Source organism: Varanus komodoensis, unplaced genomic scaffold, assembly GCF_004798865.1.
Source record: "Varanus komodoensis strain SLA01 unplaced genomic scaffold, ASM479886v1 scaffold7_3, whole genome shotgun sequence".
Lineage (NCBI taxonomy): Eukaryota > Metazoa > Chordata > Lepidosauria > Squamata > Varanidae > Varanus > Varanus komodoensis.
In genome coordinates, this window is record NW_025336480.1 from 6,506,189 (window position 1) to 6,530,134 (window position 23,946).

Below are 23,946 nucleotides of genomic sequence, written 5' to 3' on the forward strand. Positions count from 1 at the left end.
GTGCAAGTTCGCAGCTTTGGGTACAAAGTAGTTCACAGTTTTACAGCTTGTTAATCTTTACAACCTAGTGAACAATAACAGCCTCATTACATTTACCATTCTATGGCTGGAGAATGAAACGAGGACCTGCCCACAGCTAGCCAGTGTTTAAATGTCATGCCAATTGCATGTACATTGGTCTCCCCTCCCCAAACACGTGATGCAACTCTTTCATTCTCCCTGCCCCCTCCAAAAAACAAAGCACATCCTCTTTCCAAATGCGAAATTCTCAGCAATATTCATTGCAGTAGAGAAGTATCAAAAGGGAGGGAGAAGAAATGCATACCCCTAATTGGGCTGGGGGCAGGATAGAAATCAGGACTGTATCAGTTGGCCATGCTTGTGACGCTGGATCCAGATTAAATCATCCTAGAGTAGACCAGTTAAAACCAATGAGACATAAGTAATCCACGAGCAACTTAAATCTCACTGCTTTCAGTGTGTATGCTCTACATATGACTGAAGCTTGATCCAATTGCCACATTTCCGAGCTTTAATTGTAACTATTAAAAGATACTTCCTGGTAGAAGTGGCTACACAATAACTGCATCTGGACTTTATACCTCAGACTCCAGGGCAAAACTGTACACAGAGTGCAAAGTGTTCATTCGTGGTTACAGTGCTTTAAAAAAAAAAAAAAAAGGTGCCGCAACTCACGTCCCTGCCGGCAGTAAGCACACACACCGATCCCAAGCGGAGCAGCGGAGGAGCAGCAGCATCCGGAGCAGCTATCTCTCACTATCAGATAGCAGATCGCAGACACAATAGCAGCCCGCAGGCACTATGTTAATGATGCTTGCTGCTGATCTGCTATTCCGTTCAAAATCACTTCGTAAAATCCATTGAAAAAAAGGTGCTGAAACGCCATTCTGGTGCGTTCTATGACCAAAAAAAAGCCCTGCTTGGTTGTACACATTGTTCCATGAGGCTGCCTTAGATACTAAATATGCCGGCCTTGAGCAGACTCCTTTCTCTCAAAAAGAGGGAGAGGAAGGGAGAAGACAGCTAGTATGAAAAATCAGCACTGCTCATTCCAAATGAAATGCAGAAGCTATCAAATTCTTCAAACTGAGTTCTTGCAGCTGGCACTAACTTTTTGATCATAAGATGAAGCAGGAAGTTCTCACTGTTTTGCACCCAGCAGTTTATCCTGCAGAGGTTGGCTTCCTGGCATTCTGAGCCTCTTCAGGCTGTGCTGTCATTTGTGCTTCCATCACTTTGCCCTGGGCTGGGGTGTTACATGTTGGAGCATGGCAGATCACTGCAGACCCTACAGTTCAGCCATGGGAACTGATTCATTGCAAGATTATTTATCCTATAATCCAGTGGGTGTGTGGAATGTACTCCTAGGCCTTCATCTAGTCATCTAGTCAGTTAGACACTAAAGAAAACAGTTGTGTTTCATTGTTCTGTAGGATTCTCAGGCTCAGAGTGTGAGGAGTTTTCTAGGGAACAAAACTTAAAACTGCAGGGCAGCTGCAAGACCAGAACAGGACAAAACATCAAACCTGGATTTACTTTGACGGTAATTTTAGAAATTCCATTTCCAGTTGCAAGACATTTTGCATACCTGGAGTGGATGGATAGGTGGAGGAATGGGAAGGAAAACAAAATATCAGTTAAAGAAATATTAAAGGAAGAAACTTTAAGCCCTTGACATATTGATAGGTTCTGCCATGATCTAAATCTTTTTAGATTAGCACATCTATTTAGTTCCGTAGATATGTTTGCCAGCACTAAATCATCAAAGCCAATCTGTAAGTGAAGGATATATATCCCTGAGCTGTTGGACATTTTATATTGTTCACCTGTCACTAAGAATAATGGGAAAGAAAGGAAAGATAATGTCAGCCATATTAAAAGCTAAGATATGAGTATGAACACTCCAGTAATAGCACACTGGTATATGTTGCCAGCATCAGTGGTTATCAACATCTTACCCCATAGTAAAAAGAACCTTTACTCTTTTATCTGTTTTATAATTATATAAAATGCATACATGTAGAGAGAGAAGAGAGAGTCACACTGTATTTGTTTTTATTGTGTATTTGGCCTTGAGTTTCTGGCCATAACTGAAAATAACAACAGTGTAGTGTGTAATGCATCCTTTTATTTATCTTTATTTTCACAATAGTTGAAATAAACTTAATTAATGGTGCTTGAGACCCATGCCAGGAGAGTTGCTGCTGTTTAGGTGAACGGACAGATGATTTAGTCTGTATGATGCAACTTAGGGCAAAATTCCATGCATGTTCAGCCACAGAAAGGCCCCTTTCCAGGCTAAACATACCTAGAATCGAGCCTTTGGTGTGTTCACCTGGTTCTCCCAACACTCAGGTGCATTGCCTGGTCAGCAGTACATTGCAGGAGAGCATGGTTGAGCTGCCTTTTGCTGGGATCCAAAACAATCACAGACCTTATTCCACACATCTGGAGAGAGCTTTTATTTTCTTTCTCAAGCACCAGCTGCCACGTGGCTTCAAAATGTTGCAAAATCTTGGGCGAGCTCCCAGAGGAGCATCATGCACCCGAAAGAAGCATGGCATATAAAATGACTGGGTTTTCCCACTCTCCCTAACCTTCCTTGATGCTCTGTGCACAGGGAAAATGGTGGTACAGAATGGGGCTCCCTCCCTCCCACTCCTTCCAGAGTACTAATTTTTATTTTACATTCACAGAGACTGCGCGGTCCTCCTCCTCCTATTGTGTTGTCGGCCATTTCTCTCAGAGAAAGCATTGTGTTTGGAGGGAAATCACATTTGGCCAGTGCTCAAACTGCAATGAGTTGTTGCTGGGGAAATGGGATACTTCCCTTCCGTGCGAGTTCATCCTGATTTCCATTGAAATCTTGAAGGATGCTGTTGATTTTGTTGGACTGAAGGTGCAACCTGGAAGCCCACCTGCATGGCATCCTTCCCTATGTATTTTGGAGGCTGAGTGATGCCTGAGGCACCTTTCTGGTGGGATCACTGAGAGAATCATCTAGCAGAACACCAGCTAGCTTATCATCTTCTTATAGCACTGCCACTATTTAATTGACCTTCCCCTGGTTATTATTATTAATTTTATTTCTATACCACCCAACAGCTGAAACTCTCTGGGCAACATACAGCTATCAGTGAAATATATCATAAACTATAAATAATAATTTAAACAACAAAAAAATTTCCCTAGCAATGTAAAATAGTATTTTGACAGCTTAAACAGGTAAGGCGGGTTTGTACAGCTCAACGGGCTAAAAAGAGTGAAAATCCCCCCCCCCAAGCTATTTAGAGGAGATAAATGCTTTGGCACCAGCCAAGCCACAGAGAGAAGATCACTGCATAATTTGGGGGCAAGCACTTGGAAGGCCCTACTCTTAGTTGCCACCTTTAGAGGTGGTATTTGGAGGAAGACCTCCGATGTGGAGTGTAGCATTTCTTTTTCCTTTCAAGATAGTTAAAGGCTGTGTAATTCATCACTGGAGTGAACATGGCCTATTTTAAATTAAATTAAATTAAAATTAAAAATTAAACAGAAAGAAATATAAAAACTAACAGCCAGGCAATTTTGAACAGAGTTGGAACTGTGGAGGTGTGACACAGGCAAATGATATAAAGCTAGATCACATTTATTCAAGTGTTGCTTGGAGTTCGTAGTATATTCCTTGTATCTGAGAACCACTGCTGGAAACAGTCGGTTCAATTAAAAAAAAGTTGGCATTTAGATAACCTATGGCCAAAATAGACCTTATTTTAAATGTGAGCTTACTTTAAAATTGGATGAGGGCTTTTTCTCCCTCTCTCATAATACTAGAGCCTCTTATCCCACGCCGCTGATGGGAGGCAGGTTCAGAACTGCTCAGAGGAGGTTCTTCTACTTGCAGCAGGTTCTCATGCCATAGGCCTCACTTCCACAGCACGTTGCGATGGCCACCGACTCTGATGGCTGTAAAAGGGGACTGGGCAAATTCACGGAGGTGACGAAGATGCCCGGTAGCGACCAGTTCCGCTGTCCGGATGCTGCCCAGCATCGGGGGCTGCATGCCAGTTGCACAGCAAGGTGGGTAAGAGGGGCTGCCGTGCTCCTGCCCTGCTTGTGGGTTCCCCACAGGTTGACCGCTGTGTGAAGGAAGGCCGAGGCGAGACGGACCCTTGCCCTGATCCAGCAGGGCTCTCCCTGTGTTCTTGCGTGTCTCGAAGCAGCCATGTCTTTCTATGGCAGGGTTGGTCCTGGGCCCCCGTTCTACCCAACTCTGGGAACAAGAGGGCTTTTAAGACTGAGAACAGGGGCCCAGAGCCTAGTGCAACGCAACAGCAGTGCTAGAATAGTAATGCTGACCTACATGTTGTTGTGGTTGTAAGGACTGCAGCAAGCCGGCATGTGTGAAGCTTTCACCACTGCAAAGCGTTATTGCAATGCTCAGTATTCCTGCTCAGCTAGCAGTTTCGCCCATGTGGGATTCTCCATTCTCTTTCCTGACCATAAAGTAAATTAGGTTGAGTGATGATGACCCGCATTAAGCTACCCAGTGAACTGCATGGCTGATTGCAAGAAAGCTTAACTTGCTAACACTCTTCTCACTCCAAGTCCAGCTGTCCAGGTCTTGCACCATGCTGGAAGCAAAAACCAGCCCTATTCCAAGTGCCCAGTGTTTCAAATAAATCATCCAGGCTCTGGCAATACAGCAAGTAAAGCAGGGCCTTCTCAGTGGTAGCACCCACTTACTGGACACTCTTCCACAGGTGGTTGGAGAAGAAGGTTGGAGAAGTAGCAAAGTTCAACAGCCTCTTGGAGTCATGCGTATTCACATGGGCTTTCCCATACCTGTGAGGTCACTGATCTGTTCCATAGTTATGGTCACAGTAAGGTAATCTTTTTACATGTTTTAATTACTTATTATTTTATCTGTGCTGTTATATTATTGAGGGATGAGTTATTTTCCTTCATCACACTGTACATTTTAGCTCCTCCTCCCCATCTTTCTCCTCTTGATAGGGGTCTGAGTTGACTATTTTATCGAGGGCTTTATTTTATCCTCCGCTGAGCTAGGCAAGGGCTGCATGACACAGACCTGAGGGCTGCATCAGCCAATAGGTTGTGGGTTGCCCACCCCATTCTAAAAAATCAGCTACAACCTGCTTATCTAACTCTCAAGAAGAAAGCCCAGCAACTGCAGCCTGGCATTTCTATTCACTCCACTGACATTATGACAGTGTATTTTTTGTATTTTTGTATTTAGTGGTAATTTATTATGTTCTATTGTATTTCAATGTATTTTATTGTGTTGTAAGCCGCCCCAAGGCTTCGGCAAGGGGCGGCATAGAAATGTTATACTAATAATAATAATAATAATAATAATAATAATAATAATAATAATTAGATGCCTAAACATTTGAAGCAGATTTGCCAAAGCCACGCATAAGCAGACTGCCTTGCTGATAAGTCTGGATGTAGTTAAATTGCAGGGCAGTCCACATCACTCTGCAGCTCCTTAGAACAAGCAAGGAACTGCCTGTATATGAGGCAGCTAAAGGCTGGATTGTTGGCTCACCCCCTGCATTTATAATTAATTTAATCTCAAATCAATTTAAAATATAAATAATGCAGTGGCATCTAATGGGCTTAAGGCAGATCAAGTGTTGTTTTGCGTTGCATGGCTCACTCATCAAAAAGATGAAGGGGGTGGGATGACTGAGTTATATAAGTTCCTTGTAAAACATAAATAAAAGATTTTCCTTTCTGAACAAATGTTTTATTCTGATCTTAACTTCCCAGAATTTCACTTTTTCTAATTCAGCATCTGCCAATAGTCCTCCTTTCTATTGCTCTGTTTCTCTCTCTTTTAAAAAGGCCCAGGAATACTTTGGATCTAGCTATGTGAAAATTAGCAAAAGCTAAGCTTGCCAATTCCATCTGGAAGCTCATCCTCACTCAAGTTTGTATCAAGTTGTAAGCTTTTCTCTTTCTTTTCAAATGAAAATTTTTGTAACTTTCCAAAATCTATGGTTCTTTAAAATCTAAGCATTCTTCTTTCATTGGTTAAAACATGTTTGGATGCATTTTTCAAAAGGATACATTTTTTCATGCATCTTTTTCAAACCGGTCCATGCTGCCAAATGAATCATTTTTGGCTCATAAATCAGACTGCAACACTGAAATGCACAGCCTTCAATCATAGAACGTCCCTGAGTTTGCATTTGCTCTGAAAAGGGTGAACTGGGTAAATCTTGGCAGGGACCTACAGTTAGAGACCCTTCCACTGATCAGAGAATACAATTGTGGTATTTATGCAAAGTGCTACCATTGCTGGCATCCATGCTACTGAAGACAGCACAGTTTCTCATGTGTTGCATCACACCCATAGGCAGTCACAGGGGAAATAAGAGGAACCAGAAAGTTGACGTGTGGTGGGAAAGGATCCTTCAAAAAAGGACTGGTTTTTCCTGCCTGGGGTTAGTTATGCACAGATGCGAAGGAGCAAATGAGCGCGGCTTTTATTTTTATTTCGGAAGTGGCGGGGATGAGAGCTTCTCCTGCCCCCTCAGAAAAAGTCATGGAGATGGAGAAGAGGGGGAGGCAATACTGCTGTTCTCCCACCTCTTATGGGGTGGAGCCAGTAGGGTCAGTACCACCATTCCTCTCCACCCCAGTGACTGAAAACTGACCTCTGCCCCACAGAGCAGTACTGCAAATTTAGCACACACTGAAATATATACCATGGGGAAAATGCAGGCTATAGAAGATTGTGATATGATTATATCTGGAATATAAAAGCAGAAATATTGCACGGAGGATGGAGTAAGCACCGTGTAGCATGTTAGTAAGTCATGCATTACAATATCCATAAAAAACTTATTGTAGATTGTTCCTTGATCAAAAATGAACTGAAACAAATTACTTGTGAATCTCCATTTGGATCCTATATTTGGTTTCAAAAGATCTGTATTAACTTTGAAAAGGCACTGTAAGCTGAAAACAAGGTGGTTGTGTTTGTCTGGCTTTCCGCTAGACGTAGAGATCTCATAAATATTTAATCAGAGACGTCTTTGTTTATTTTAATGTCATTGTTTAAGTTGTGTGAATCAGGGAGCCTGGAAGAGGATTTAGGCAGAAAGAACCAGACTGGCTGGGAAGACTAACATCCCCACCACCACCACCACCACAACAGATGATTGGGGGAAGCCTTGAATATAACTGATGTTATATTATACAATGTTATGTTCAAGCTACGTGTAGCCTGGAATACCACTATTATATGTTATGTTATGTTATGTTATGTTATGTTATGTTATGTTACTGGTATAAGGCTCATTTTGAACACCACTTGCTTCTTGTGTTTTCAGAGAAGAGCTACGTTGGGGAGGGTGGAGCTAATGAAGAAGGAGAAGGAGACACAACTGAGGTGAAGAGTCAAGAGGGTGAGAATGAAGAGACCAAGCCCTGGAGCGCTTCCAGTTTTTCTACCACACTTTAGTTTCAATGAATTGTCTATTCAACACAGTTGGAATCCCTTTGGAAATTTTTATCTTGGTAGTGGGCCATCTTGAACTATCCCCACACCATTAAAAGAAAACTTCTAGGGCTGCTGATGTGAGGCTGTTCAAGTACCCGTGAGCACTCCCTTTGACCATGTGGATTGTACCAGGTGAAAAGGAAACAATGTCACACTTTGCTTTTACTAGTGCGAAATAATGATTCCTCAGTCGGTTCCTGATTGTCCCACATATGGACATCATCCGCTTACACTGCACCTGAAATAATCAGTGTCGAGCACATTCTGATTGATATCCTGTTCTAACTAGTCATGCCCAATGACTGTGACCAGAAATGGCTTGGAATTAAACTGGATGAAGTAAGTCAAGAGTGCAGGAGGAATCAGCTTAGCTGCATGGGCAACAGCAACACCTGGATCGCCCCCGCTCGACCCAACACTCAGATACATACACATGTCACCAACGAAGACAATGGGGGTGCCATGCCTGCCCTTAATGACTTCATAACAAAGCCAAATCCCCCTTCCATTTACTTTCATTGCACTTGATGCAATCTTGATTGCCAGCCCAGAGTCAAGACATGCTTGAACTTGACCCTACTCATTTGAGAGCGACTTAAATTTCAATTCAACTTTCAATCTACTTGCAGTGCTGAAGAATCCACATTTATAGTAGGCAAAGTACTGAAATGACAAGTATTTGCCAAAAAGCAATCTCTTCTGCAGCTAATGTCTCGATCCATTAGAAAGATTCACAAGATAAAGTGTAGACTAAGCTTATCAGGTGCACAAAATGCTTGTGGTCTCATCTCATTCCTAAACTTGGTTTTTCTGAGAGTTCCTACAGTTCAGTGCAACTGTTTCAAAACTAAACCAATAGTTTTTACTTGGGATACTTGTATGCCGCCCCATTTGCATAAGCCTCTAGTTTGTTCTCCTAAACTCATCGCCTGTTTTCAGATTATTAATGCATGGAGGGTTCTGAAACGTAGGGATGTGGCTAGGTTGTTGGAGGCACTTTTCAAGTAGAATTGGTTTAAATGGTTACCATGTTGGCAAAACTGGGCAAAACTGTCCACAGGGAAATTTCTGAATGTGTATGCTAACTGGAAATTCTCCAGTGCAATTCATCATTATTTTAATTGTTCTGTATTAAATCATGTAAGTGAGACAATGGGCATGTGGTGCAATCAAGTGATTGACATGAAATCCAGCAATCAAAGAAATGCATGATCAAAATAGAACTGCTGAGCCTGATCATACTGATTTTTTATTCACTGCTGCTCAGGAACTGCAGTTATACCATTCTGTTTACATGGAGAAAGTCACAGGAAAAACTCCACCATCCTGATCCAGGAAGGGAAAGCCTTATAGGATTCCATTGATCTGGAATTGTGCTTGTGTGCATTGTTTGGACTTCACATCAGGAATCACACATATGGCATCAGACATATTAGGGAAACAGTCCAGGTCATTCCCATTATTGCCACACTGGGAATTAGAAGCCACCTTCCCATGAATTCTTATTTTTATTTTATTTATTATTTATTAGACTTGTTTGAAAGCTGCCTGCTAGCATTGCGCTCTCTGGGCAGCCACTACAATAAAAGTACCAATAAATAACATAAATAAAATGATACAATTAAAATATCATGATAAACAAACAGGATAAAATCACATGAACATAGCCAAGTAAAAATAAAACATTAATTAATGTATTAAAACCCAGTGCAATTAATATAGATGATCTAAGTGGTGCCATAGAAAGGGAAAGAAATTTTTTTGTTAGGTGCTTGAAGTTTCTCAAGACAATGTGAAGTGAATGTGCATCCTCAAGCTCCGTTTGGGCCAGAGCATAGAGTGATTACTCAGACAAAACTAGTGTTTGTAAATCTCTCTGGATGAAGGTTGAATGGGGGGCCTTATTAATGAGACATATTGATATCTTTACATAAGATCATGGTACCTACATGGGATGCCTTGCTCATGAATGGCTGATGTTGCTCTAGTCTTTCTTGTTCATAATACAAGTAAGGGAATGCATGATTTCTACTAGATACTTAATGAGACTTAATAGTAGAAATCTAGTCAAAAAGAAAAGCCATGGAAAGAAACATTGATTTTCAAAACCATTTAATTATCATTTAAAATTCTTGACATCTCAGCACATTTTATCTGGAAGTAACCTTGATTTGCCAATCTGTAAAGAAAGCTTTGTCACCGGTCGTACCATAATCTTTTTGGTGTTGCAGTTGGTCATATATCTCAACCTGTGTTTTGAAAAAAATAATAAAAGGTGTTACTTAAGGAAGTATTTTTCAGAATTAGGGATTATTTGCAGTTCTTGCATGTGTATAAAAAGGGGAGGAGGTTACCCTCCTGCAAAGATCATATCCTACAACAAAATTGAATAGAAAGAGAAGGTAATCATGTTTGTATTCATAGAAAGAGTTGGTTATAGAACATTTTCATTGCTGTCAAAGTGTAGGTACATTTATTTCAATTTGTCAAGCTGTTTTGCTGCAGTGAGAGTACTTCCTTGCTTTAGCCCAGTTATCCGCTAGCTGAGATATTAGGAAACATATATAGAATCTGTCATACGTCTAGTTAAGATAAATAATGATTACCGTCAGAGCAGGTATGTGATCACAAGATGGACCGTGCCTGCTCTGCACTTTTTCTTCTAATTTCTATTCTCTCATGGCTGTAGAGCAATTATAAGCAACACACAATTCCTGACCTTGCTGGCTGCTCATCACTTTATCTTTCTACCAGAGGAATGAATCATGAAGTAAATAAGTAACAGGAGCAAGTGTAAGGGGTTGAGAGAGACAACATTTTTCTTCATCATCCGAGCACTGCACTGGCAAAGCGATCATGGTTATGGCAGTGGTAGCGAAGGAGAATTGACTCTTATTTACAAAGGGGCAGGTGGAAACGTTCCCTCCAGGGTAGAAGGCCAATCTCTCCAGCTTACTCCAGCTCCTGGTCTTTCCCCAGTGGTTTTTTTTTTGCCTTGCATAAGAACGGAAGCTCTTAGGATAAGCTGTAGACATGGCAAGCGGTGTCTCCCCCTCCACATTTACTAGTGAAATGCTAATGTGTAACTGAAAGCAAGAACAATTAGAGAGCTCAGGGCTGCTAGGTGGAGCTGCAACACTGAGGTGCCTCGTGGCCATTCCAGTGTCCTACTGAAGTGCCTTAAGCTTCAGGTTTCTTATGGTCTCTAGATCAAGCTGTAACATGGGAGGGAGAGATCTGAATGGGGCTTTTCACTTATCCAGACCCCATGGAAGCTCCTTGGCTTCCAGGTCTCAAGGTTGGTCATGACCTCAGGAAGGGAAGAAATAGGAGCGCTGAGGGTGAGCTGGCAGGATGGAGAGGAGTTATGGAAGGCAAAACGGTCCCTCGGTCTTGGTTCAAATACTATACGCAAATGTCAATATCAGAGGCAGTGCGCTCGTATATACAGGCTGCAGGGGAACCCACTCATATGCTGCCCGTAGGTTTTCCACATGCAGTCGTTTAGTCACCGTGGTAACAAATTCCTGGACCAGATGGACTTTTGGTCCCGTCACATGATTTCTATGTCCCTTTGCTAAGGTCCATGTTCATGCATCTGGGCGAAGAAAGGTGTTCATGTAATGGGACCTCAAGTTATGAAAGCAATACATGCTTCTATTTGTCAGCTTCCTGTAGGCTTTGCCATGGTGTAGAACAGGATGCTGGCCTGGTCCAGCAGGGCTCTTACGTTCTTATCATCTGCTAGATACACTAGCCTCTCAGCTCCATGCCAAGTAGCTGAGTCAGATGGACTCAGAGGCCTGTCTAAGGTGAGTGGGTCAGCCAGAACCACGCAAAAAGCCGCTCCTTCTGCACCACCTGGTCTTACTGGCAGGGCTCAGGATGGACAGAAGGCTCCACGGTGAGGGCCCTCCCTCCTAGGAGCACCTGTTTGAGTCAGGGAGGAACACAGGAAGTAGATTCTCTGATTTCAGACCAGAAATTGTACAAAATATAGCTTTTAATTTGGAGGTCATATAAGGAACAGATACATGTGAAATCTTGCCCCTAATCTTGCTGCCAAAAAGTGAGTTATTAGTCTTTGCAGGTGGGAGGAACAACAGAAACAAGAAGCCAAGATGGCAGAGGACAAATGCTAATCACAAGGTGAACTAAGTGCCTTAGCCTAATGCCCAACTTTAATCTCATTTTTTATCATCAAGAGCTTTGGAGCTTTCTCAGCCTCTCCTGGTAAAGACTGCCATTTGCCAGTGATGGTACAGAATCTGAATGATCTGAAATCTACTCATTATACCAAAGCATTCTACTGGCCTTAAGATCACGATAGTAAGACTTCTATCTCTGGGTCTGTTCTGGAAATTTAACGACTTGTCTTAATGATTCAGCACTTACCTAGATAAGGCATGCTAGTCTCAGCTTGAGCTGATATGCATGTCATCTGGTGCATGTGAATAGCTGAGGAGCAGAATAGGCAGGCAAAAGAGCCAGTGCGGCAGCAAACCCTTGCATTTCCAAATGGCCAGCATGAGTGTTACTCCCAGGGGTTCCAGAATGCAGAAACAACTTCTCCCACTTGAGAGAAGGACAGGGGATTCAGCTGGGAATTCAGATCTAAAGGCTCGGCTTGGCTCGGCTCGGCTCGGCTCATGATATTCAGGACCATCAACCCAGCACTGGCAGTGAGTCACCCTGGCATGAGTCAAACCAGTATGCACTGTTCCACTTTGAAAGCAGGCCCTTTTTTTTTTAAGCCTAACAAATTTGCATAGCTTTCAACCTTAATTTGTGCAAATTGCTGCCTGAATTTACACACATACCATCTTTAAAAAAATACACAGATCACAGCACTCGTTAAAAATGAAAGCCAAAGCCCCCCCCCCCCCCCCCCCCCCCCCAGTGTGGCCTACTTTCAGTTCTTGAATTGGCAAAATGCTGAAAGACCACCAAGAGCAACTGTGTCGAGTTTCTCAGCACCACCCATTTCCTACAATGGTTGGACAATTGACAATGAATGGATTAGCAGATTCCACGTCAAAATTATTAATCTTTAGCTTGATTAATAGGTAGCGTCTCCTGGCAACCTTTTTATGCCCAAGGACAATTTTTGGAAGCCAGGGTGGGAATGAACTAAGCCACTCAGTCATCTATAGGACATTCAAGCAAGAAGACAAAATCCTTAAAAACAGTTGGCTAAAAATGGCTGTGTGAGAGACTGCATTTTCCATTGTGAATTATTTTCCAGCCACCAATCTAAATATTAATTGCATTAGCAAAATCATTTTTCACAGATATGTACCCACTTTTTGCTAGTTTCAAAGGCACCTGGTGGAAACAAGTATCTATTCAATCTGTTGCTTAAACACAGAAGTTTTTAAAAATAGATTTCCAACACAATTTATCTAGGCTTTATGTTAAGCGGTCTGCAACAATTTAACCTGTAGCATTTCGGAGCTGACACTAAATCTATGGAAATAAATCACTTCAGAAAGCCCATTATTTCTTAATTACAGGATATATTAGTGTCTAACTTTAGAGAATCCCCAGTGTGCTGAAGGAATGTTTGGTTTAAAGGAAAGTTTTCACTTAACCTTCCTACAGCACCAGACATCAATGAAACATCATTATCAGTTGAAAGAGATACAAAGGACATCAGTCTGCTCTTTAGCATTCATTAGGATGACTAAAAGGAGGAGAGAAGAGAACAGGGTGAATTTTTCCTCTATATCGCTCCCCCTCACCCCTAGAAAATAAGTTCAGTTTGAGAGACAGGAATTTTTAAGGCAGGAGGACTACTGGTGATGAATGGACATTTATATACATATATATTTATATTAATACTATAGATTTATATCTGGACTTTTTCTTTTTTAAAGAACTCAGAGTAGATTACATTATTCTTCTCCTGCTTTCAGTCTTATTCCCATGACAACCCTGTGAGGTAGGACAGGCTGAAAGTCTGTGACTGGCCCAAAGTCATCCAGCTGGCTCCATGGCTGAGCGGGGCCTAGAACTCAGGTCGCCTGAGTCCCAGTCCCACACTGTTAACCACTACACCGCGCTGGCTCTCTTTAGGGACAGAGCAGCTGTAGAGTTTCAAGGATGGGGCCAGAGGAGTACTCTGCAGCTCCACTCTGAGCCAGATGTCATGATGCATGTATGAAGGGGTTGCGATTCATAGAATAGTAGGGTCCAAAGGGGCCAAGAAGGCCATTGGGTCCAACCCCCTGCTGGTGCAAGTCACACCATCCCACTCAGATGACCGTCCAGTGTCACCTTGAGTGTCTCTAGTGTGGGAGAGTCCACCACCTCTCCAGGTAGCTGGTTCCACTGTTGCATCGCTCTGACAGGAAGTTTTTCCTGGTGTCTAGCCTGAATCTGCTGTGCTGTAGTTTAAGTCCATTTTTCTGTGTCCTACACTCAGGGATGAGTGAGAAGAGGACTTTTCCTTTCTCTTTGTGACAGCATTTGAGGTACTTGTGAAGTGCTATCAATCCCTTTTCAGTCTCTCATCACAGGGCTTAGTTTCCAGACCCTGGATCATCTTTGTTGCCCTCCTCTGAACCCTTTCATCCTTTTAAAACCTGGGTGTCCAGAGCTGAACACAGCTTTATCCTGGAAGCTCAGCTTGCCTTGTTCATGCTCCCAAATTCCTGTGTGTGCTCATATTTGGGGCTGTGAATGGGATGTGTTCAGATGATTTGTAAACAAGAGGCTGTGAATGGGATGTGTTCAGATGATTTGGGGCTGTGAATGGGATGTGTTCAGATGATTTGTAAACAAGAGTAGCATTCTGATGCAGTCCTGCCCCAAAGCACCACAAACATGACAGAACAGGAGTCAAGCCTAGGCTTTCAAGAGTAAAGCACTCCAAGCTCTGGGACAGGGTCAAAACAGATATTATTTAAATGAATATCTAGAATTTCCTCCTCCTCCTCCTCCTCCTCCTCCTCTACAATAAAGCATAAGACACCAGATATACTGTAGATCTTTAACGCTTCCCTAGCACCTACCCCTTGCACCTAGTCTAGACTTAACATGGAGGAGGGAGAGGTAGCTGCTAGACACTCGTGTAAAGCAAGATTTTATCCATTTCAGTTTCTCCCATTTCTGTTTCTCCCATTTCAGATGTGTCTAATCTCCCAGTTTTTGTTCTGTATATGGGGAACAATTTTTTGAGTCTGTGTAGAGAATAACTTAATGAATTTTGGTAAATTCTCATCACAACCTGACAGAAGTGAAATTCTCTTCTATACCATTCTCTGAACAGTTATGGATTAGGAGACCAAAGAGTCAAAGTCCCACTTTCCTTGTAGGGTTCTTTGAGTCATAATAAGCACAATAAAAGCCGAGGCCAAGAAAACTAGCCCAAGCAAGCTGCCTGCATCAGGGAAATCTATTTCTTTGCAATAACTACATCCCTACATATACATTTGGCCTGTGGACCACAGTGTGAGATTATTGTGTGACATGCTACCAGTTGCTATAGTGAGATTTATAGCTCACTCCTAAGCATAGAATTATTTCCAAGTAGGATTGAGTTATAAGAAGGGGACTTTCCTCCAGGACATTTAGACTGATGTAATTTTTAAAGAGCTAAGTTACCTGAAATAAGGGATATTGTTTTTGTTGTTTGGTGCTGTGCAAGTCAGGGGGATCCTACGTGACTTGGGTGCTTTGGAAGAAAGCAAAAGAGTCAAAAAGAGGCTTCTGCTTAAAGCAAGGGATATCTGTCAAACTGTGCAGGAAAAGGTGCACATATGCATCAGTTGGAATACCTTTCATAATAGCCATTCAAAATGGAAAGTTTATGGGACTTTAACAGCTGAGCTCTTTTCCAGCAGACTTTCCACAAAAGAGTCTGTGGAGCTGTATTATCAACATCTGAGCTGATGTTGGCCAGAAAAAGGCAGGGGTCCTGCCAGTTAGCCTGCTTGGTCACCTTTATATTTATGAAGTCTGTGGCCTTTAGAAATAGCATTTCCACTTCCAGATCTGTCATATTATTCCCATTAAAGAAAAAAATCAATTAAGCCCTCAAGTCCAAAATAGAGAGCCATAAATGCCATTTATTTCTTTTGGAAATATGCATAATATATGTAATGCATAAAACTCCATTAGTGTATACCTGTCATACTAAGATCTTTCTGTATATGGAACATTCCTTATGTCTACTGCTACTTTCAATCAGGATCCGAGCAGGGAGGCAGTAATAATTTTCCTTGTGGGAAAGCAACCGATGCACAACAAACACATCCTGGCTGTTGTAGGTGATGTCCAGCTGTTGATCCCAAAACAGCTGGGCAGCAAATCCATCACCGTGCTCAGCGATGTGCAGCTACTGAATGCTGGCCATCCAAATTCAGTATTGAATACATGAATTATGGCCCAACAGAATAATGTGATATTATTGACATCCATGCAATAATAGCAGGTATTGTTATTCCTCAGATCACCAGATACTGTACAGAAAGAGGTTGAAAGGTGTGCCGATTCAGAGATAACACTAGAGAGAAAAGGGGAAATAAAAAGAAATGTGAGTCCATAGCAAAACCCAGAGCAAAGAGATGCATTTTAATAGGCTGCCTAATAAGCCAGCAGCAGAATATTTTGGTATCAGGTGCAAAGGTGTTCCTGTGCTAAGAAAAGGGATGCAGCTGTGGAACAGAGGAGACTGGGCTGGGGAAAAAAGCTCCCAAGGAGGACCACAGGAAATAAGATGAGGGCATCATTATAGAGGACTTTGAAAGCAGGATTGAGATAGAAGGAATAAAAGGAATAAAAGCAGAATGACCTTGACAGAATGGAATTTAAGAAAATTAAATTCAACAGAACCAAGTATGTTCTATCTTTAGGAAGAAATATATGAGGTGTGTCCAGAAAGTAATGAGATGAATATTTTAAAAATTATTTTATTGCAAAATTTACGATTGATCATTGTCTCCTTCAAAGTATGCACCTTGGGAGTGTACACAACGCTCCCCGTGATTTTTCCATTCTTCATAGCATTTCTCAAAGTCTTCAAGTAGGGTGGCATTCAGAGCCTGCGTAGTGGCTCTTTGGATGTTATCTACACTACCAAAATGGTGTCCTTTCAAGCAATTCTTCGTCTTTAGGAGTATGAAAAAGTTGCAAGGAGCCAAGTCAGGGCTGTAGGGTGGATGGGGAAGCAACGTGATGTGTTTTTCAGCCAAAAACTCTCTGACAGCCAAAGCGCTGTGACTTGGTGCATTGTTGTGATGAAGGATCCAAGCTGAGCCGATCTCAGGACCTACACAAAAAACTCTTGTCTCAAGCGACCAAGAACTTTCAGGTAAAATCTTTGATTCACAGTTTGACCAGTAGATACAAATTCCTTATGGACAATTCCACATGAATTAAAAAAAAAAATCAATGAGCATTGATTTGACTTTTGATTTGCTCATTTGAGCTTTTTTGGGGCAAGGTGACGAGGGAGTGTGCCCTTCTGAACTTTGTTTCTTCGTCTCGGGATCATACTCAAACACCCAGCATTCATCTCCCATGATCACTCAACTCAAAAAATCAGGTTCTCTTTCCAAACAGGCCAACAGGTCTTGGCAAACGAGTTGAAAGTGTTCCTTCTGATCAGGTAACAAGTCCTTGCAACAAGTTTTGCACACAGTTTTCTTATGTTCAAATCCTGAGTCATGATTTCATGAACAATTGATTTGGTAATTCCCATTTCCTCTTCAATCATTCTGATAGTGAGCTGTTGATCACATTTTGTTTGTTTGTTTATTTATTTAAAACATTTCTAACCCGTCCTTTGCCCAAGCCTCAGGATGGCTTACAAAAAATCAGTTGAGAACAGACTTTACTGCATCCACATTCTGTTCCTTTTTAGGCAAAGGGGGGTCCTGATCATTGTTCATCCTTGAAGGCCTTGTGCTGTCAGTACGCTTGTGCAGATGATAGCACAGCTTCTCCATAAGCTTTCCTCACCATTTCCAAAGTTTCTGATGCACTTTTACCTAATTTCACACAATGTTATCCTGTACCGCTGTTAGAACTCGCTTGCATTATTCTTAATATGAGGCTCTTGAACAGGGTGTCACAAGAAAGAATGTCTCAATTCTGACAGGGCTGGGATGCAGCTGATGTACGTATACATGGCACCCCACCCCAAGTGCCCTTGGCCAGATTTTCCCTTTACAGAGTCTTTCTCGAGGGCAGGATCTTCATTCTCATTACTTTCTGGACACACCTCATATACATCTAATACTTTTGGAAACTCATACACATAGGATAGGTATAGGATGTGGAATACCTGGCTGGTGGATAATTCCGTTGACGTGGCTCTTGGAATTGTAGTCAGTCACAAACGGAACATGAACCAGAAGTCTGATGCATCTGCAGAAAAAGGAATGCAATTTTAGGCTATATTGGCAGAGTCACAGCTTACAAACCAGGAGAAGTATTAATTCTGTTTTATTCTGAACAGACATCCTCCAGAGTCTGTTCCAGAGATCCAGTTCAGGACTACTTTTAGGATAAATGTAGATGAATCAGAATGGGTTTGGAGGAAGGCAACAAAGATATTCAGAAGTATGGGAGAGAGTTCTATGAGAAAAGATGTTTAGCTTAGCCAGAAGATGGGTATGTTTAACTTAGCCAGGAGAGAAGGTGATGGGGAATGCATTTGCAGTCTTCAAACGGTACAAACAGTCACATACCATCATTCTGTTCTTCCCAAGAGGGCAGGACTACATTGGGCTTAAGTTATGAGAGGGTGAAACTCAGGAGGAATAACGTACCAGTGAGAGCAGTTCATCTATAAAACCAATTACCTCTGGGGGTGCTGGGCTTTTGGAGGCTGGGCCATGATTTGTTTGTTTGTTTATTTATTTAAAACATTTCTATGCCGCCCCCATTGCAACAAAGCCTCGGGGCGGCTCACAACATACATAAAATACAAGCAATCGTATTTGTTGGGCATGCTATATCTCTGGATTTCCTGCATTGGCTGGTGGGGAGTGAACAAGATTGTCTGTGAGGCCCCTTCCAACTCTTTCTCTGAGTTTGGGCAATACAAACGCCCACTGTGGGTGACAAACCAGTTGGCTGCTGTGCTGTGCTGTGCCGTGCCAACCACAACCTCTTTCCACAGGATGGCTGGTTTGAGGGCAATAAACCAGCTAAGCTGGGAGGCTGGCCCCATCATGGCTACGTGGGAATCAGTGAGTGATCAGTGAGTGGCAATAGCAGCAACTCCCACTTGCCATTCTTGGCCAGCCATCCACCGCCGCCAGCAGCCGCACAAGTTCCCAAGAAGTGCTTTAGGACACCTGGCACCGGCTGGATGTTCCATGTCACAAGTCTTCTTGGCTCACTGCGGCTTTTATCCCCTTACCTTTTCCCCCTGGAGATCAAGAAGACCAGTTTTTCCAAGCCCCATTTGAAGAGCCACTGACAGCCCCTTTGTTGACAGCCCAAGTGTCATATTGGAGGGGCTGGCAGATGTTGGAAAGCAATTTTTAAAAAAAACACCCACAATATGTGCGATATTTTTTATTGTTTTTGTTCGGCTGAGCTTCTGCAGCTATGGATGAGTGTGTATCTACTAGCGCAGCAATTGCAAGGCTTAGCTGGGTAACTGCTATGGAGTACTTGCTGTCAGCAGGTACTGATTCTGGATGACCCATCCACTGTGGCTTCCTAGGAGTGAGGGTGGTCATAATGTGTGAATGCAGCCTATGATCATGCTATTGTATTTTCTTACCATGCATCTCATGGGGGTGAAATAACACTGAGGGTAGTTGCTTAAATAGGACTTAAATGTGGTTAGTTCTTTATTCACCAATACAGTTGTGGTTCTTGGTTTATCCAGTTCCATGAATAGTGCCTTTCATTTTGTTGCATCATGTAAAAGGTTACTGATCTGTCTTACTCTTCTCCCTATTTGTTTAGGGTTTATTGGTCAATATTGAGTGATTTTTGTGTGTGTTGGATTGGTCGTACTCCACTTTGCAATTATTTTATAATGAGAAGCAAGCAACATATGAAATAAACAAATTAAAAAAATCAATACCAATGTCAATGTACATTAAAACTACGGACTAGAATTTAAAGTTCTGTACTAGTTACCAGGGCCAGCTCAAGATATTTTGCTGCCTGTGTCATGAACCAAGATTCCTCCTTCAAACAATCACCAGCCACAAATCATTTTCCTTGCAGCTTTCTTTGCAGCTCTCAAGTACAAATCACCCAGAACAGATCTCTGAGCAATCTGTTGAGCCCAGTCTCATGGTTACCTCCAGCAACTCTCCTTATGAACATGCCTAGCCCCATTCCCTTAGGAAAGGTTCTCTGAAGGTGAGAGCACCTCCTCTCCACACACTGCTCCTTCAGTTGGGCCCCCTTCTCTGCTGGCGCCTCTCCACTGGGTTGCTAGCAGGAGCCTGGCCTATGTCTGAGAATTTCTCCTGCTCAGAGGCCCCTCCCACTGGCTGTACATCTTGGCCAGTTCCAGGAACTGCCTGGCTCGGTGAAATGCCTGGTCTTTGACCTAGCCCATCCTCCCCAATCTCACTGAAACTTTCCTGTTCCAAACCATCTGGAATGCAGCCAGCAATACATGGGAACAATTGCTAAGACCACCATCCTTCTTAATGCCAACAACCTGAGACAGCTCAGCAAATGCTTTGTCTCTCAGGTTGTTTTGACACCTGAAGGAGAAAAATCCCACAAGCATCTTCCTTCCTCACCTAAGACCATCCCCTGGACCCTACCTGATCTGCTGACTTGATTTAATTTTGTTGGACGGCTAAATCTAGTTCTGGTAAATTTCTATTTGTTTTCTTGCCATTTTTCTCCTCCCCTGTAAGAGTCTTTTGGATCACACTTTTCTCCAACATATGTAATCTTATTATTTAGTGGTAGTTTATAAACACAATGACTTAAGAAATGTAATTACAGTGATATTTCCTTGGGACAGGAGAGAGTGAATTCAATGAAGCATGGAGTGCTTGCTATGCTTTATACTGAACTTACTATTTTTTATACTTTTTATTGCTAAGCATTGGGAGATAGTTATCTATCTATCTACTATTTATCTATTTATTAATGTATTTAATTTCCATTTTCAATTTATTTATTTATTTATTTGCATTTCTATGCCGCCCCATAACCCAAAGGTTCTCTGGGCAGCTTACAATACTAGAACATAAAAACATACATAAATTACAATAAAACAGTTACAATAAAACAATATAAAAAGAAAAAACAATAAAATAAATAGAGCACCTCAAATAAAATATACTCAATTTCTGCCTTTCTGTGGAACATGTTGATTAGTATTATTTGCCTTCGAGTCTGAGCTTTTTGTGCAAGGTGTTGGAACGGGTGGTGGCGGGACAACTCCAAGCATTCTTGGATGAAACTGATTATCTGGACCCATTTCAGTCTGGCTTCAGACCCGGGTATCGTACTGAATCTGCCTTGGTCGCCCTGTACGATGACCTGTGCAGGGAGAAGGACAGGGGGAGTGCGTCCCTGTTGGTTCTCCTGGACCTCTCAGCGGCTTTCGATACCATCGACCATGGTATCCTCCTTGATAGACTGGTGGGACTGGGAGTAGGAGGCACTGCTTGGCAGTGGTTCCGCTCCTACCTTGACGGCCAATTCCAGAAGGTGGTGCTGGGGGACTTTGGCTCTGCACCATGGCAACTTTGCCATGGAGTACCGCAGGGTTCCATTTTGTCCCCCTTGCTATTTAATATCTACATGAAACCGCTGGGAGAGGTCATTAGGAGGTGTGGGCTGCGGAATCATCAGTATGCTAATGAGACCCAGCTCTACCTCTCTTTTTCAGCTAACCTAGATGAGGCAGTGGCTGTACTGAACCGGTGCCTGGCTGAGGTTATGGGCTGGATGAGGGCCAATAAACTGAAGCTCAATCCAGATAAGACGGAGGTTCTGTTGGTGGGTGATTCGAGTTCCTGGGTAGGTGACTTGGGCTTTGCCCTGGACGGGGTTGCACCCCCTCTAAATGACAGGGTCTGCAGCTTGGGAGTGCTCCTCAACCAGGAGCTGTCCTTGGAAGCCCAAGTGACAGCGGTGGCGAGGAGCGCTTTCCTTCAGCTTCGGCTAATCCATCAGCTGTGTCCCTACCTGGAGGAAGATTGCCTAGCAACAGTAACACACACATTGGTTACTTCCCAATTGGGTTTCTGTAACGCGCTATATATGGGGCTGCCCTTGAAGACAGTCTGGATACTTCAGATGGTGCAAAATAGAGCTGCCAGGATGCTGTCGGGGACTGGGCATTATTCTCATATAACCCCAGTCCTCTATCTGCTCCATTGGCTTCTCATCGAAGTCCAGGCTCAATTCAAGGTGCTGGTTATTACCTATAAATCCCTAAACGCCTTGGGACCAGGATACTTAAAGGAATGCCATTTTCCCTATTTGCCCTCCCACCCCCTGAGATCGGCAGCAGAGGCCCTCCTCCAGGAACCCTCTGTGAAAGATATTAGGAGACAGAGTACCCGGAGGAGGGCCTTCTCTGCGGTGGTGCCCCGATTGTAGAATGCACTCCCCAGAGAGGTCCGCCTGGCACCGTCATTATATGTTTTTCGGCGCCAGGTTAAGACCTTTTTATTTAATCAATATTAAAATAAGTTTTAATATCGAATTTTATTATTGTATTTTATTAATTGCAGCCAGAGTGGGTCGTCAATTTATTTATGCTGTTAGCCGTCCAGAGATGTTAGTAATTGGATGGCAGACAAATTTTATAAATAAATAAATAAATCTGTTGAAGCACAAATCATGGTTCAAAAGCAAAGTTTACTATTTCGTACTTGTGCACATGAAATAAAAGTAGAACATGATCTACCCATCATGGAGGTCCTCGTGCTGCAAAGCAGTGCCTCAGGTAAGGGAGGCAAGGCAGTAGACTCTGGGGGTACTTCTTCAGCATCAGAAGGATCCTCCAAGGCTTTTTCTCAGAAGCAGCTGATTTGGGGAGCATCTTTTCTGTGAAGGTCATGGAGATTGACTAGAAGCCCCATGATCCTTCTTAAGAAATAACATTCCATACTTCACTGGGGGTCCATGAGAGGCTCGTGGGATTTCCTTCTAAGTGGCAAATGGCATGTAAAGTCTTGTGTTCTCTCAAGTTGCAATACACTCTTTAACCAGATGAGTCAGGTCAAAGGAACTTCAGTGGACAGTAAGTAATTCATGGATGCATATGACTTTATGCATGGTGTCAAGCCATACGTCCCTCTTGCTTCTGCACTTCAGAAATCAGACAGTCCACATTCAAAACATTTCAGGAAAAATACATCCATTAAGTGAAAGATACTGCAGGCACACAGATAGGATATGTTATGTTTCAGTGGGGGAAACCATTTTTGATAATTCTGAAGATATTTCACATCAAAGCACTGAACAATGTAATTATTTTTTCTTTACTGAGACATGCAAATCAGTTGGAAGAGGGGAGGGGAGGAGAGGAGAGGAGCAGAAGAAAAGCTCCTATACTATACAGTGAGCCAGGTGATTGATCAGAAAGCAGCCCGGGGTTGTTCTTGGCACTGTAATCAGAACATGAGCCACATTTGAAAGGAAAAGAATTGGAAATTGTGAACACAATTTGAAAGACAGTATACAACCACCAGTTTAGATATGAGGGTTTTGGAGTTAGAACAGGGCACAAATCTATTTTACAAAGACTTTATTCTGAAATGCACAGGGGAGCATGCAAATTAAGGATACACAGGAATCTCTAGTAATTCTTTGGGCAGCTGGTTGTCAAAAGAAAAGACTGTATATTTATTCTGTCTGAACTGAACTCAGTTGGTCGTGATCAAATGTTGTTGCTGTCAGACACTCCTTTCATGTGCTGTGGCACAAGAAAGACGTGGCAGACAGATTTCCATATTATTTCGGATTCTAGTACTAATACATGTCATAGGCTGGTCTTCACATTCTCCTTTTTAAACCCACACAGAGAACACTTTTAAGAGGACTCTAAATATTTGGCTCCAAGGTGGTTCATTCAAAATTCAAAATTCAGGATGATTCTTGAATGATCACTCTGAAAATAAACAGGCATTTCAAAGTGTTCATACTGATTACTTCAAGGAAGTGAGTATCAACATACAGTAAAAAAAAAAAAGGACAAATTATTTACCCCCTGCTGCTAGTCCACCTTTTGTCAAACCTTTTGGATATCCAATAGTTAACAAAGCAGTTAATTCACAGCAGCCATTTTTAAATCCAGTGACTACCACATAGGAAATGGTATGATTGATATTTCCAGTTAGTAGGAGAAGTTGTGATTGATCTCCTTAGTTATACACCATTGTTTTAATAATTGGAATTCATTTTCCAGTTATTAACTGTAGATGAATTATACATGAATTCATTATAATCTCCCCCAATTC